The sequence below is a fragment of the Arvicanthis niloticus genome, chromosome 1 (genome assembly GCF_011762505.2).
Source record: "Arvicanthis niloticus isolate mArvNil1 chromosome 1, mArvNil1.pat.X, whole genome shotgun sequence".
Taxonomy (NCBI): domain Eukaryota; kingdom Metazoa; phylum Chordata; class Mammalia; order Rodentia; family Muridae; genus Arvicanthis; species Arvicanthis niloticus.
In genome coordinates, this window is record NC_047658.1 from 94,053,519 (window position 1) to 94,068,957 (window position 15,439).

General features: G+C 45.2%; 1 protein-coding gene across 4 annotated transcripts in view; it reads right to left on the reverse strand.

The window, feature by feature from the left end:
* Window positions 1–9,367, reverse strand: part of Tmem219 (transmembrane protein 219) — a 31,790-nt gene extending 22,423 nt beyond the window's left edge. For 2 of the 4 annotated variants that reach the window (XM_076942767.1, XM_076942761.1), the window contains exons 1-2: window positions 9,209–9,312; window positions 8,730–8,787 (exon numbers count right to left, since the gene is read on the reverse strand). The gene's annotated coding sequence lies outside the window, so the exon portion shown is untranslated. Of the gene's footprint in view, window positions 1–8,729; window positions 8,788–9,208 lie in introns of all 4 variants that reach the window. The other 2 variants (XM_034521019.2, XM_034521012.2) reach the window with 1 other exon arrangement.
* Window positions 9,368–15,439: the final 6,072 nt, after the last annotated feature.

The window sequence follows — 15,439 nt, forward strand, 5'->3', positions numbered from 1 at the left end:
GGAGCTGCTGGTAGGAAGAGCAGATGTTCAAGGCCAACTTTAGCTAAATACTTGATTTTTTTTATGCCAGACGGAGGCAGTATCTAGGAAAACCAAAACATAAAGAAAGAAGAAGAAACAGTAGTAGTTGTCTTGTAGTGGTGGTCAAGCAAGGTGGCTCATGCCGAAATCCTAGCACTCAGGCAGAAACATAAAAATTGTTACAAACTCAAGACCAGCCTGGCTACATAGCAATTTCCAGGCCAGGCAGGGCTATTGGACAAGATTCTATCTCAAAACAGTAGTCAAAATGGACAGGTGGCTCAGCAGTTACAAACACTGGCTGCTCTTCCAGAGGACCTGGGTTTAGTTCCTAGCACCCACGTGAAAGTGAACAACCATCTATAATCCCAGCTATAGGGGATCTAACATCCTCTACTGACTTCCATAGGCACCAGGCATACAGATACATGCAGGCAGGCAAAACACACATAAAAATAACATTTTAAATGCAATAAAAATTGATAAGGGAAGAGAAAAGGGACTGGAGAGATGGTTCAGTGGTTAAAAGCACTGATTATTCTTTTAGAGGACCCAGGTTCAGTTTCCAGTACCCACACAGTGGCTCCCAACATTTGTAACTCTAGTTCCAAGGAATCCCACGGCCTCTTCTAGCCTCTAGGGCACAGCATGCATGTAGTACGCAGACATACCTGCAGGTAAAGCACTCATACACACAAAAATAAAATGAAAAACAAAAAAGACCTTTTTATAATAAAATGTTCATTAACCTACAAACGGAAAAGAACTTTCTCAAATACATTTAGTAGTGAACACTGAGTTCAGAAGAACTCACCATACAGGATAGAAACCCAGCAAGTAAATCACTCAGCAAAGCCTTTACCAAGTGGGCATCAAAGACTAAATACTGGTCTGCACCCATGTTTCCAGAAAAAAGTCACCCCTATGTTAAAGATTCTGCTTGGCTGATTGACATAATTGGAATTTTGTGAGTGTGGAGAGTTGAAATATTGCAGATCAACAGGCAAATTCTCTTGTGCTATCTTTAGTCCCCTTAATAACCAATATTGGCTCACCTCTGTGACTGGCCTTACATCTTTCTGCCTGCCATGTAAAACCTTTGGGATATATTACCTTAACAGATAACCAGCTTCCACCAACTCTCAAAGGTAACATCTAAAATCTGTAACAGAGATGGTATTTTCTTTTCTTTTTTTCTTTTTTCTTTTTTCTTTTTTTTTTTTTTTTTTTGGTTTTTCGAGACAGGGTTTCTCTGTGTAGCCCCGGCTGTCCTGGAACTCACTCTGTAGACCAGGCTGTCCTCGAACTCAGAAATCCGCCTGCCTCTGCCTCCCGATGTGAGCCACCACCACCCGGCAGAGATTTTCTACAACCCTGCCTACCTCCTGTTTCCACACATGGATGTGAAAAGTGCCCTGAGGCCTGTGAGATGCTAAGCAGGAGAAAGTGAGGACTGCCAGCCCACTGACTTGAGGTGCTATCCCCACCACTGTTGGCAGAGAGAACCCCACAAACAATTCTCCCACCCACATGCACTCACGTGCACTAAATAAATGTAACAAGCTTAAACTCCTTCCTCTTATTCTGTAACTATAAAAACTTCATCAAATTGTTACTATATTGGAACATGATATGGGGGCAACCCAGATCTGCATTTCTGGGCCAAACAGTTCTTACATTGGTCTCAAGGATAAACTGTTTCTTCTTTTGTTATTTGTTTGTTTGTTTTTGTTTTTATTTTGAGACAGGGTTTCTCTGTGTCCTGGCTATCCCGGAACTCACTCTGTAAACCCAGCTGGCCTTGAACTGAAAGATCTGCCTCCCTCCACCTCCTGAGTGCCATTAAAGGTGTGCATCACCACTTCATGGCTGATAAACTGTGTCTTATTCCCTTTGATATGAGCTATACCATATCTTTGTGTTGACACGGGAGGGTAACTTGGCTGCACAATAACTTTAGCAACACTTCACACACGTTAACATCAGATAGTCCATACTAGAAAGAAGCCCTACAAAGGCAAAGAGTATGTAAGGCCTTTAATCAAATCTCAGTCCTCCTGAGGCTCACGGAAATCTAATTTAGTAGAAACTTGTGCATGGAATTACTGGGGGGTGGGGAGGCTCTGCCAAATGTGCAGACCTGAGAACAGCAGGGATCTGTGCCGAAGAACAAGACACAAATGTAGGAAAAAAAGAGAGAGAGAGAGAGAGAGAGAGAGAGAGAGAGAGAAAACCCCTGCTCAGACCCTGAGGTTAAGGTGCCAGGGCGATAGGATGCATTTTCCACAGATTGTGGCAAAGCCCTCTCTTTTCTCCCCCCCACCAACCTGTTATTTACTTAAACATTAAACTTCAGGATTTGACCTTCACCCAAATACGGTTTTCCAGACCAAGAGCATCCTGGAAGCAGCCTTGATTCTGCCATGATGACTTGAAGGCTGTGCCTCACAAGGTTTTTAGCAGTGAGATGATGTAACACACAAACTTGTCAATACCTATCTTCTTTTAAAAACTATTTCATAGTGAATTTCAGGCTTACCTGACTAAAAATCGAACAACAACCCCCCAAATAAACAACAACAAAAACAACAAAACAAAACCCATACAAATAATGTGTGTGTGTGTGTGTGTGTGCAGCCACGTCTGGACATACTTGTGGAAGTCACAGAGCAACCTTGGCTGTCAGCCCATGCCTTTAGGGTCTCTTTGTTTGCTGTGGCAGATGCCTGGTAGTTGGAGCATGAGCTTCCAAGGATTTGTGTTTCGCCTCTCATCTTGCTATGAAAGTCATTGGATTACAGATGGGGCTGCCTCTCGAAACCTTGTGTGGGTTCCAGGGATTGAGCACAGACCTGCGTGCTCTATGCTATCTCCCCAGCCACTTTTGGTTTGTCTGAGACAGGGTCTGTACCTGTAGACCAGGCTAGTCTCATACTTACGAGAACTGCCTGCTCTAAAGAGTGCCCATCTGCCAGCCCCTTAATTGTGCTCTCAATTTGCATTCCCAAGTGACCAATGATGTTCTATTAGCCTTTTGTATATCTTTTTTATTGAGCAATGTATACTCAGCCTTTGTTTAAGTTGAGCCCTGAATTGTTGCTCAGCATTTACTGGCCATCTTCAGTTGATGTTGCGGGGGAAATACATCAACATAGATATCAGAATAGCTCAGCTGAGTTGTCTTAGAAAGGCTAGAAGTTTGTTATGGTTTCAGATGTGTTACATCCATTTCCTGGATCTGTTTTCAAATTTGATGTGTGTTTCGCAGTGGAATTGCATGACCACTTGGTAACTCTATGGTTAATTTATCAAGGAGCTGCCAATCTGTTTTCCACAGTGCATGCAAACAGATACGAAAAAGGAACAGTGAAACTAAGAAGTAAGCCTGCATCTGCCAGCAGATGCACAGACAAACAAGAATAGCTGCATACAACACTAAGTCTTTCAGCCTTAAAGGAACCCAGAGCTGGGAACATGGAGAGTTAAGAGCCATGGCTGCTCTTCCAGAAGACCCAGCACCTGGGGGAAGAGGGGTTAAAACCTCCTATAACTCCAGCTCCAGGAAATGAGGCATCTTCTGCCTCTGAAGCACCCCCTCCTGTCCACACACACACATGGTGTAAATTCACACAGATGCACACATATACACATAAAGTTTTTTAAAAAGAAAGGAAGCTGGCCAGCATGCCAGAGCCTGAAGAGGTTTTGTGAATGTGAATTTAAGTGAGAAATACCAGGCACAAAGAGACAAACATTCTGTACTCTCTTATTTCAGATACCCAAAGGAGTCAGAAAGTAGAATGAACAGTGTTTGCCTGGGGTTGGGGGAAGGGGAAAAGCTTAATTTGCTTCAAGTTGGGAAGATAAAGTAAGTGCTGGAAATGATGGGGGTGATGGTTGTCTCTGGGCTATACATTCAAAAACAGTTAAACTAGTGAACCTTTTTATTTTGTGCGTGTGTGTGTGTGTGTGTTTCAAACAGAAAGAGGAAACAAGGAGAAAGAATAGTAACCAAAGGTATCTCCACTCAGCCTGTCTCCCAAGCAGGAACTCTCTCAGTCAAACTTGACTGAGCCCTCTGTGGCTCTTCTGAGCACCCATCCATGCTCAGAATTGCTCTGTAGTCTTGTCCCCCACCTCCCTCCCCTGGAGTCCCCCCACCCCAACTCTCACCCCTCTTTCACAGAGGAAAAGGATTAACATGAAATCTTTGAGATTTTATGAAGGGAATTAGTATGGGGCTTCCAGGCAGCGATCTGTAAGAGCCCCTTAAACAGGACGGTTCCCTGTTGTGGTAAGAACTGATCCCTAGGCACATGAAGACATTTAGGAAGCTCTGTGAGGCTGGACTCAGACAGAAGGAACGAGGAGAGGCCAGAGTGGCTTGCCAGGCAGCTGTGGGAGCTTAGATTGGAGCTCTGGAAGAACAGGCTGGATTGTTCATCGGCAGCTAACCTAACAACCACTACAGAGACCCCAGGTTACTATGAAGTCAGCAGAGAGTTCTACTAAGTTTATTTTATTTTCATGTGCATGTTTTGCCACCATGTATGTAAGCATCCTTGTGCCTGCCTTGTGATGACACAGTTCAAAACACAGTCTGATACTTAGGAACTAGAGTTCCTTGTTGCTGTGATCCACCACATGGGTACAGGGAACAGAACCCCAGTCTCCTAGAGGAGCAACCAGCTCTCTTTACCGTTGAGTCATCCCTCCAGCTTCCAATAAAAAAAATTTTTTAAAGAGAAAAATGAAGCCGAGTATGACTGTATGTTCCTTTAGTCTAAGATTTGGGAAATAGAAGCAAGAAATCAGAAGCTCAAGGTCATCCTGAACTATATTCCTAACCCTAACCCTAACTCAACCCTAACCCCAACCCTAACCCCAACCCTAACCCCAACCCTAACCCTACCTATACAGTGAATTTCAGGCAAGTCTGGGATGGATATATCTTTGACAGCCTATAGCCTATATCAAAGGGAGGAAAATGAAGAGAAAAATAACTTAATGTATGCATTTAAGTGTTCCGAGCCCCTCCGTGTCCCCTTCGCCCGTGAAAAAGGACACGTGAGGCAATGTTCGGGTGGTTACTACAACAAGGCTTTACTTCTTGTATAAGCAGAAGCGGAAAGACCCAAAGCCCGGGAAAGGCACTGCTATATGTACCCTAGAGTGGCGTGTTCACTTCTGATTGGCTGTTCACTCATCACCCCACATTACGCCCCGGGATGGGCAGTGACTTTGGCGCGCTTTCTGCCTTTTGCACCTGCGCAGTCAGTTGTTTACTAGTGGGAGGACAGGATGCCCGCGCCATCTTGTAATGGCGAATGCTGACACACTCACTGTGGCTCCCAACATTTAAGATTTTGTGTATAGTGTGTGATATGTATTGTAAGAGGTGAGTATGTTTGTGTTTGTTTGTATGCATATATATGTACGAGGAGTTCAAGGCTAGCTTCAGCTAACAGCCAGTATGAGGCTAGCATAGGCTGCATGAGACCTTATCCAAAAACAAAGACAAACAAACAAACAAAAAGCCAGCCCAATTGTAATATTGGAAGTTGGTTAAAGGGGACCAAAGGAAGAGAGGGAAAAATAGCCAAGACCAACTCCCAGAATGCAGACACAGTGTGGTGGGGAAGACTGAGGTCACCACTGTGAAGCTAGAGACGGTAGATAAATCAAGATACCTCATGGAGGGGGCTGGAGAGATGGCTCAGCAGTTAAGAGCACTGACTGCTCTTCCAGAGGTCCTGAGTTCAATTCCCAGCAACCACATGGTGGCTCACAACCATCTGTAGTGGGATTTGATGCCCTCTTCTTGTGTCTGAATACAGCTACAATTTACTCATAAAGATAAAATAATTCTTTTAAAAAAGAAAAGAAATCAGATTCCTTTCTGCTGTTTCCTTTCCCCCTGATCAAGTACACTTGCACCCACAGTTTTAACCATCCCCTGGTGTCTAATGCTAAGAGCTCCAATATCCAATGTCACAAGCATGAGCCTTTTAGGAACATATCCAATTTCTAGACCCTGTGGGCAGCTCCACCACGTCCGTAGGTCAAATACAGAGAGCAAGGCTCAGCTCTGCTGTATCTACAGTGTGCCCTGTCCCACTCTGTCCTGCGGTTCTGGTTCTCTACTATCTGTACTCATGCAGCCATAACCTAGGGTTCATCCTTGCTTCCTCTTGCCTCAGTCCCAAACTTTGTCTCAAACTTTCTGTCTCACAGATATTTCTCAAATCTCTCTCCTCTACTTCCTTTGCCTTTGTGTGCCTTACCAGCTTTTACCTCTATCCATCCATCCATCCATCCATCCATTTATCTATCTACTGAGACTGGTCTTGCTATATATTCAGGCAGGTCAGTCCCCAACTTTCTTTTTCTTCCTCCTCCTTCTCTTCCTCCTCCTCTTTTGGAGTCAGTCTCCTGTTACCCAGTCTGGCCTTGAACTTGCATAACCAAGGATGGTCTTATCCTCCTTACCCTCCTAGTTTCCACAGACATTCACTGCCACACTCAGCTAGCCTTGAACTTGTGATTCTCCAGCCTCAGTCTTTGGGATTATGGATGTGCACCGCAGTGCCAGGGGATCAATCTCCTTGTTTGAATTGTTGAAATCGTCTCAAACATCTCTGGAATTCTCTCAGAGGCAGGAAGATCACTCTAAACTTGCTGCTGATGCCGGGCAGTGGTGGCACATGCCTTTAATCCCAGCACTTGGAAGGCAGAGGCAGGCGGATTTCTGAGTTCGAGGCCAGCCTGGTCTACAGAGTGAGTTCCAGGACAGCCAGGGCTACACAGAGAAACCCTGTCTCGAAAAAACAAAAAACAAAAAACAAAACAAACAAACAAACAAACAAACAAAAAAAAAAAACCCTTGCTGCTGAGCACCTGTCAGCACCTGCTGTTTTCACAGCAGCTGTGTTTGGCTCGTGGGCCCTGGGCAGGTCCGGGGTGCTCTATCTACCCCTCTGCAGCTGCAGCCGTGTGTGCTCCTCCTGGAGTGGTTTCAGCTGTGCAGACCTGTGCACAGCAGTTGTTCCCATTTGCTCCCACCTAGGCATGGCTGACAAACTCCTTATTGTTCTCAACACTGAATTTGTTTTTCTTTTCTTTTCTTTTCTTTTTAATGTTTATTTATTTTATGTATGTGAGTACACTGCAGCTGTCTTCAGACACACTAGAAGAAGGCATCGGATCCAATGGTTGTGAGCCTCCATGTGGTTGCTGGGAATTGAACTCAAGACCTCTAGAAGAGCAGCCAGTGCTCTTAACCACTGAGCCATCTCTCCAGCCCTCCTACACAGTGAATTCTATGCCAACATGCTGAGACAGAACCTGGCTCAAAAACAGACAAACAAAAATAACACCTAATAATAAAAGAAGACAAGTCAGGCTGGGGTCATGTCTTGGGTGGCACCATGTAGGCTGCATCCTTTCCTACAGCATCCTGCTGTGTGAACCCTGTTCCCAAAGAGCTCTGTTTAGTCCCTTAGGAGAAAGCATTTGTCCAAGGAGTGTAGCATAGGGCCCTCAAGGGTGTTAAGCAAACAGCCTGCTTTAAGACACAAGATATCCTGAGCATATCTGGTGACCATGATGAGGGATACTCTGTAGGTTTTTTATTGTTTTTCTCTACCTGCTTTTAACCCCTGAGCTATCTTGGAATAAAAGCTTCAGAGATGCCCTGTAAAAGACTTCTTGAAGTATTGCCTAGAGTCTCCTGGTGCTGTTAATCTCAAAATTGACTCAATTCCTCAGCAACAGGCAGGTCTTCATAGATAAGGCATAAATCTAATCAGTGGGAACCCCGAATTCAATCCCAGCACCTCACAGACAGGGAAGAGAGTAACGGGGTAATAGGAGTCCTTAAAATTGTTCCTCTAGACGAAGAGTTTTAGCCCTCTTCCTGACAGAACTGATTAACATAAAACTGTCGAATCTTTTGTAGCCTCTGTATTTCTTGTTTCTCTCTCTTTTATCTAAATATGGCATGGGGCAGGGACTGAATATTTCCATTTGCTTGTTTTTCTCAGCAGTTTGTTTTAAAATGGGCGGCTTGGCCAGGGTGGGAACCTGGGCAAATGGCAGGGGAAAAAGAGAAAGGAGTGGAGCTGGAGGTCTGGAGAGACCTTGATCCTCTTCATGACATGTGGCCCTGGTCCAGTGGACTATGCTCAGAGAAACTTGATTAGAAGTGTTGTTAAGAGCCACATGGATGGTTGAAGACCTAGCTCCATACTAAAGTGCTTGCCCAGCATAGACAGGACCCTGCCTTGAAATATACAGACATGTAATTTTCTGGGAATGGGCACAGGCCTTTAATCTCAGCACTTGAGAGGTAGAAGCAAAGCCTCAATCTCATCCTCAGCTATGTACCATGATAGAGACCAGCCTGGCCTAGGTGGTGTGCTCTCTCTCAAACAAGTAAACAAGATTCACATAGTACATAGTATGTCAGGGGCGGCCAAAGATCCGAGTGTGACTCCAGTCAAATGGTGGTCCTAGGTAATTGCTTTCTTCTATAGCCCAGCCCAGCCTTGCACGAGGAGCATGGAAGATGATTTTGATTCCATGCACTTTAGGCTGGCTTGAGTCAGGAATAGCCACAGTCCTAAAACTGGATTGTTAGGTTGGGCCCACAGAGCAGAAGAAAGGGAACAGGTAGAGGTCTGGTGGGCCTAAGGATTTCCAGGACTCACCTAAGTGCTCAGAGGAAGGCAAAGTTCCAAGGAGACTTTGGAGAATAGTATGAGGGTCCTGTTATCAGGGATGCAGAGAAGTAACTTAGTGAGCAAGAAAACCACCACTCAGCTTCAAGCCTTTCTGTTCTTCCCTACCACACAGGCCTAAGCAGCCACTATAGAACTGGGGATGCTCTCAGCAAAAGAACACTTGCCTAGCAGATCAAGGCTCTGGGTTCAATCTTCAGCACCAACAATAACAGAGACGCATTGGTGTCCCTGCTCCTGGTTCGAGGGCTGGATGATGCCTATAAGGATTCCCTAGCCGACACTCTTGGTAATGTGGAATTGCTTCTAGGCTTCAGACTCTACACTCAAAGACCAGGAGAGCTCTTAAAGGCTGGGACTTGGTACACAAAGTCCCTCTCCTACTCTCTCCTCTGTACTTGCCTGGCCCAAGCCCAAGCCCCACCCCTGTCCCCCCAAGAAGCCCTTACCTGTGATAGTTCCACTTTCTCCTCCTCCAGAGGCAGCTTGAAGGCAGGAGGCAGCACAATGCTGCCAAGCCTGGAGAGTCCCCCAGATTCTTCTGTGGTTAGGCCAGCTGTATTAAAATGAACTTTGTTCCCTGAGGATTTGTTCATGGAGGTGTTATTGTGTAGTCGGCTGCAGTTCCCATGGCTACAGGCTCACAGAGAGACGGGAATGGGTATTCACCAGTGGTTTCTGTAAAATAGGAATTTGACCTCATTTATAATCAAATATGCAGCAGAAACTCTTGGAAATGACCTAACTTGAATAGAGTTCAAAGTGTTCTGAATGATAGTCAGAAAGAACACTAAATAAAATATACATGTTGAACTATGAATTCTATCCCTGGTTCAATCCAGGTACATTATAGCTTTGAATAATCAAGAAATTGACCTTTACATATGGACGATAGACCATTCAACTGAAAGTCTGTGGACTGATAGCCCACCGGCCAGATCTAATTCATTTTGGATGCAGTGATTAAAATTTTGTTTTGGGAGCCAGATACAGTGGTATACATCTTTAATCCCAGCACTTGGGAGGCAGATGGAGAATTATGAGTTCTTGGTCTACATTGTTGGGGGCCAACTTTTAGCAGAAAGCGGCTATCAGCTTTGCAGCCATCTTGAGCCATATACCCTGACATGAGACTTGGATTACAATAGCCTACAACAGCTGAGCACACTCTGATAATCTAGGTTTAGATACCTTGGGTGCATGAGATTAAAGGTGTGTAACTTAAGAGTTTGATTTAGAAGTGTAGAGATCAGATTTAGAGATAAGACCTAAGGGCATGATTAAAGGTGTGACCAAAAGGCATGGCTTAGAAGTGAGAGATATAAAAGGCAGAGGCAGACAGAGATCAGAGAATCAGACAGAGGAGACAGAGAAGCAGACACTTAGAGGAAGAGCAACTGAAGAATAAACGGGATTGTACCTTCCCCCCCACCATGAGCAGGACTGAAGAGACCTTGGTTACCACAACAAGGTCAAGTGACGGGATCTAGGTGGAGTTACCCACCTTGGCTGCCCGGAACACAGAAGCGGAACTGCCCCTGGGCTTGCCTTGAGACATCTCCAGCGTGACCTGGAATGGACTATGGACTATCCCACCCATCTGGAACCAGGAGGGGTTGCGGGTTGGGTCTTCCCCTTTAAATTGAGAGCTGAACATTAAAGCTTTGGGCCTTGATCAGAGAACTTTGTCTTGGCCTCATCTCTTCTCGCCCTCCTTCCCCCTTCATTCCCAGCCCCCCTTTCAGGTGAATCCAGTTGACTTGTGGCCGCGGGCGGCTACACGGGATTGAAACACACTCTGTCTGGTCTCCATTCCTCGAAACCACCCTCACTCTCTCTCTTGCTGAACCCCGACCCGAGGACCAGAGCGGCAGCTTGAGCACAGGATACAGTGGCCGCCAATCGAGGAGTGGAGAGGGCCTCAACATTTTGCTCAGGCCACGACATTTTAGGCCGCCCAAAATGGGGCAGCCTAGGCCCCAACATTTTTGGCGCCCGAACAGGGACTAGTGCACTTCTCAACATTTTTTGGCCCCCGAATGTGGGACTCCAGCTTAGGCCTCAACACTACATAATGTATTCCAAGCTAGCCAAGCCTATATAGTGAGACTCTAATTAAAAAAAAAAAATGTTTTGGGTCAAGTTTAAAAAAAAAAATCTGGATAGTGGTGGCACACGCCTTTAATCCCAGCACTTGGGAGGCAGAGGCAGGTAGATTTCTGAGTTCGAGGCCAGCCTGGTCTACAGAGTGAATTTTAGGACAGACAGCCAGGGCCACACAGAAAAATTCTTGTCTTGAAAAACCAAAATAGATACATAGATAGGTACACAGACAGATGGATTTTAAAAAAAGAATTTTTTTAAAAAAATCTGTATATTTGGGCCAGGAGATACATTAGAAGAGAAAGGCCCCAGATGTCAAGGCTGATGGTTCTATCCTTGTAACTATTGGGGTGACAGAAGAGAACTGACAAATATACAGATGCATACACACCCACATGCCCAAGAGAGAAAAAAATGGGAGGTTAGAAGTTCAAGGTCATCCTCGGCTACATTGTGAGTTTGAAGCCAGCCTGAGTATATGAGACTCTGTCTCAATAAACAATGAAAACAACAAACAAAATTCAGTAAAACCCCAAAGTTGTCTTGTGGAGGATCACCAGGAATACACCAAACATTGAAAAAAGGAAGTAGGGTTTGCGATTCCTAAGAAAGGACAACACAATCTGGGGAAGCGTAAGGCAGCAGCTGAAGACATAGAAATGAGTCGCCATAGGCCTTACATGTATTCGGTTTCTAGGATGTGGACAGGGGTTTCCTGTCAGGAAGCAGGAGTAACTCTGGCTGAACACATTCTATCTGAAAGAGGAGCAACAGACTCTCAGGGGCCCTTCCAGGCCAGGCAGATGGAGCCTGGACTTTATCATACAGCCTGCCTCTTCTCCAGGATTTGCTAATCAGGAGACTGTGGAGCAAACATTTGTAGTTGGACTAAGATAAATGTCCCCTCCTTTTGTTGCAGGGCTCTCTGTAGCATGACAAAGGCCATTCTGTAGCATTTGGCACTGGTCAGAAAACATCAAACAATGGCATCGTGCATAGTCTCAAGAAACAAAAACAGGAATCCTAAAACAGAGCTCAAAGTCAGTTTTGTCTGCTTCTTTGGTTTTTTGGTTTGGTTTGGTTCTCTTGACAGGGTTTCTCTCTGTAGTCATAGATATCCTGGGAACTCACTCTGTAAACCAGGCTGGCCTCAGACCCAGAGATCCACTGGCCTCTGCCTCCCAAGTGTTGTAATTAAAACTGTGTGCCACCTCATCAGGCTCAGTCTGGTTCTTTCATGCAGGAACTAGGAGGTGAACCAGACTTCCTCTTGTTGACTTCCTTCTGTGAGGTGAGCACCTACCCACAGCTGCAGACCTAGTCCCACATCTGTCTTTTTAAAAGCTCCAAGTGAGTTTCTTTTCTTCTTTTTAAAGATTTGCTATTTTTGTGTTTGCATGGCTGTGTTTGGAAGCCCTTGGAGGTCAGAGGAGGGTTTTGAACCTCTGGAGCTGGACTTATAGATGGTTGTGTGTTGAGACCCACACTGCCCCTCGCTTGGGGGCCACTATGTCTCTGCCTGAGTTGCTGCTCTGGTCCGAAGGTCAGGGTCTAGCAAGAGAGAGAGTGGGGATAGAGGGGAAGAGACACGAAGAATGGAGACAAGACAGAGGGTCTGATCAAGTCTCTAGTTTCGTTTATTGAAAGGAAATCCGGGGTATTTATATGCTTTGCCACGTTCCTTGTAGGCGGGGATACCACGTGTGCCTTGCAGCTGGGGGCACTAACAACAAAACAAGATATGTGGGATAAACAAGATGTTATCAGAGTGTGCTCAGCTGCTGTGTAGGCTGTTGAAAACAAGTCTCTTGTCAGGGTATATGGCTCAAGATGGCTACAAAAATGATAGCCACTTTCTGTTCGAGTCGGTTCCCAACAGTTGTGAGCTACACAACTTGGGTCCCAGGCCCTGAACTGGAGTCCACTCCAGCTCGGGTTTTCTCTGTCAGCACAGTCACAGAGGATTCTGCCAGAGCTGCAGTGTGCAGGTACAACAGAGTGTGTCTGGTGCAGTCTGCATTTTCTTTGGTCTATGGATATATTTGGAAACTGGTTTTGAGCTTTTAAGTAAAAGGTGTGTTCTTTGCATTGCATGGGATTGAGTTTTGGATCCCCCTTTCCAGCAGCATCATCCTTATTTGGAGAAGTTTAGCCCATGTACATGATAAGGGACTCAGTCATCCCTGCTGGGAGACAGCAAGAGTAGCCTATTGACCCATTTTAGAAATTTCTGGGTATCATCTTCATGAAAACGTAGCTCACTGGAGAAAAGGTCACTAAAGTATCTGGAGACTCTAACAACACCCCAAACATACATGTCCATGTGTAGAAGGAAGTAAAAAGCCAGCAAGTAGGACCAAGTTGGTCACATGGATGGGGGTCTAGGCATCACGCATCACAAAAGGCATGGGCAATTTTTTTTATCTCTTGCAGTGGACAGACTCTGTGGTGGAAGTTACACCATTCTCATTTGGTGACTTCAAAGTTAGGCTCAGTGTCACATCACCGGAACCCTACCTTTTAAGAGGGCTAACCTAGGCATGGAAGGACCTGCTTTTAAGCCCAGTGCTTGGGAAGCAGAGGCAAGCAGCTCTCTGTGAGCTCTAGGCCAGACTGGTTTGCAGAGTGAGACCCTGGCTTACACACATTACACAGCAACACAGCAAGAGTGTGTGTGTGTGTGTATACGGTGAGGGGGCACCAACAAACAGTCTCCTATCACAAAGAGAACCCAGATATTATAGTAGTTTCTGTTCCTGACAGGCTAGGATTTATTTATTTACTTACTTGGTTACTATTTATTTTTCTGATACAGAGTTTCTCTGTGCAGTCATGGATGTCCTGGAGCTTGCTGGATCTAAAGGTGTATGCCACCCTGGCAAGCTCAGTACAGATTTTATTAGTAGGATTATAACTGTCTCAGCAGAAGCATTTTTGTTCAGGTTTAACTTTTACAAGACCAAAGCTTAGAATTAATTTTGTAAACCAAACCAAACCAACCAACCAACCAACCAACCAACAACAACCCCTTAAGAATGGCCCTATGGAAGGTGTCTTAGTTAGAGTTCTATTGCCCTGGAAGAACTAGCGTGCTTTATTTCTAAGCCATTTCTCCAGCCCCAGGAAGTGGAAATAATTGCTACTGGTTATCTTAGTTGTTGGGGGCTGACTTTTAGCAGAAAGCGGCTATCAGCTTTGCAGCCATCTTGAGCCATATACCCTGACATGAGACTTGGATTACAGTAGCCTACAACAGCTGAGCACACTCTGATAACATCTTGCTTTAGATACCCAGGACTTTCCTTGGGTGTGTGAGATTAAAGGTGTGTAACTTAAGAGTGTGACTTAGAGATCAGATTTAGAGACAAGACCTAAGGGCATGATTAAAGGTGTGACCTAAAGGCATGGCTTAGAAGTGAGACATATAAAGGCGAGAGGCAGAAGAGGGGTCAGAGAATCAGACACTTTAGAGAGTAAAACTTGGAGAACAATTTGGAGTAACAGAGATTCAGACACTAGGAGTAGGAGTAGACATTAGACACTCAGAAGAGAATAGATTGAGTACAACTAGGAACTAGGAGGAGTACAATTAGGAGCTAGGAACTAGGAACTCAAGATTTGGGATTTGGACTAGGAAGAGAGACTGAAGAATAAATGGGATTGAATCACACTCTCTGATCTCCATTCTTCGAGTCCGTCCTCACTCTCTGTCTTGCTGAACCCTGACTGGAGGACGGGAGCGGCAGCTTGGGCCGGGATACAGTGGCGGCCAAGTGCGGAGTGGAGAGGGCCGCAACATTTTTGGCGCCCGAACAGGGACAGCTCGGACCTCACCCGAACGTGGGACTAGTGCAGTTCCCTACATTTTTGGCACCCGAACGTGGGGCTAGCTTAGGTCTCAACAATTAGTCATTGTTCTGTGGGCTGGGATGCAGCTTAGTTTGTAGAGTGCTTGCCTATCGTGCACAGATCCCTGGATTTGATACCTAGAACCACATAAACTGGGTGTGGTAGCATGCATTTGTACTGTCACTGAGGGGTCGGGGTAGGAGTTCAAGGTCATCTTTGGCTGCCAATCAAGTTTGAAGCTAGTCTGGCGTATGAGAAAAAACCCACTTCTCCCTCAATCTTATCTACAAAACGAAATGAATGAATCAGGGCTAAAACAGTATGTGTAAAGCACAGGGGTCTCTGAGACCTTCGTTAGCCTGCAGAGGCAAGAAGGCAGTTCAGTTCAGCAGGACTCGACTCAGTAACCAGTGTTCATTCAAACTCCAAAAGTCTGACCCCAGTTAGTTTATTTTACCCATACTTAAGCCCATCATAATTGGTGAAAACTTATTCTGGTGATAATTAACTAAAAAAAAAAAAAAAAAAGTATACCCAAATCCCTTTGAGGAACAAAGAAAACCGAATACAGGTCGGATACAACTACATCAAAACTCTGCAAGTTCCACAAAGATAGTTTTTAAAGACTGACTGTGGAAAAACAAATTTACAACTCTCTTTAGGGGAGGATTAGGTGCTAGAAGTCTCTAGCCAAACACATAGAGCCAAGGTCACCAGGTTAGTTAACA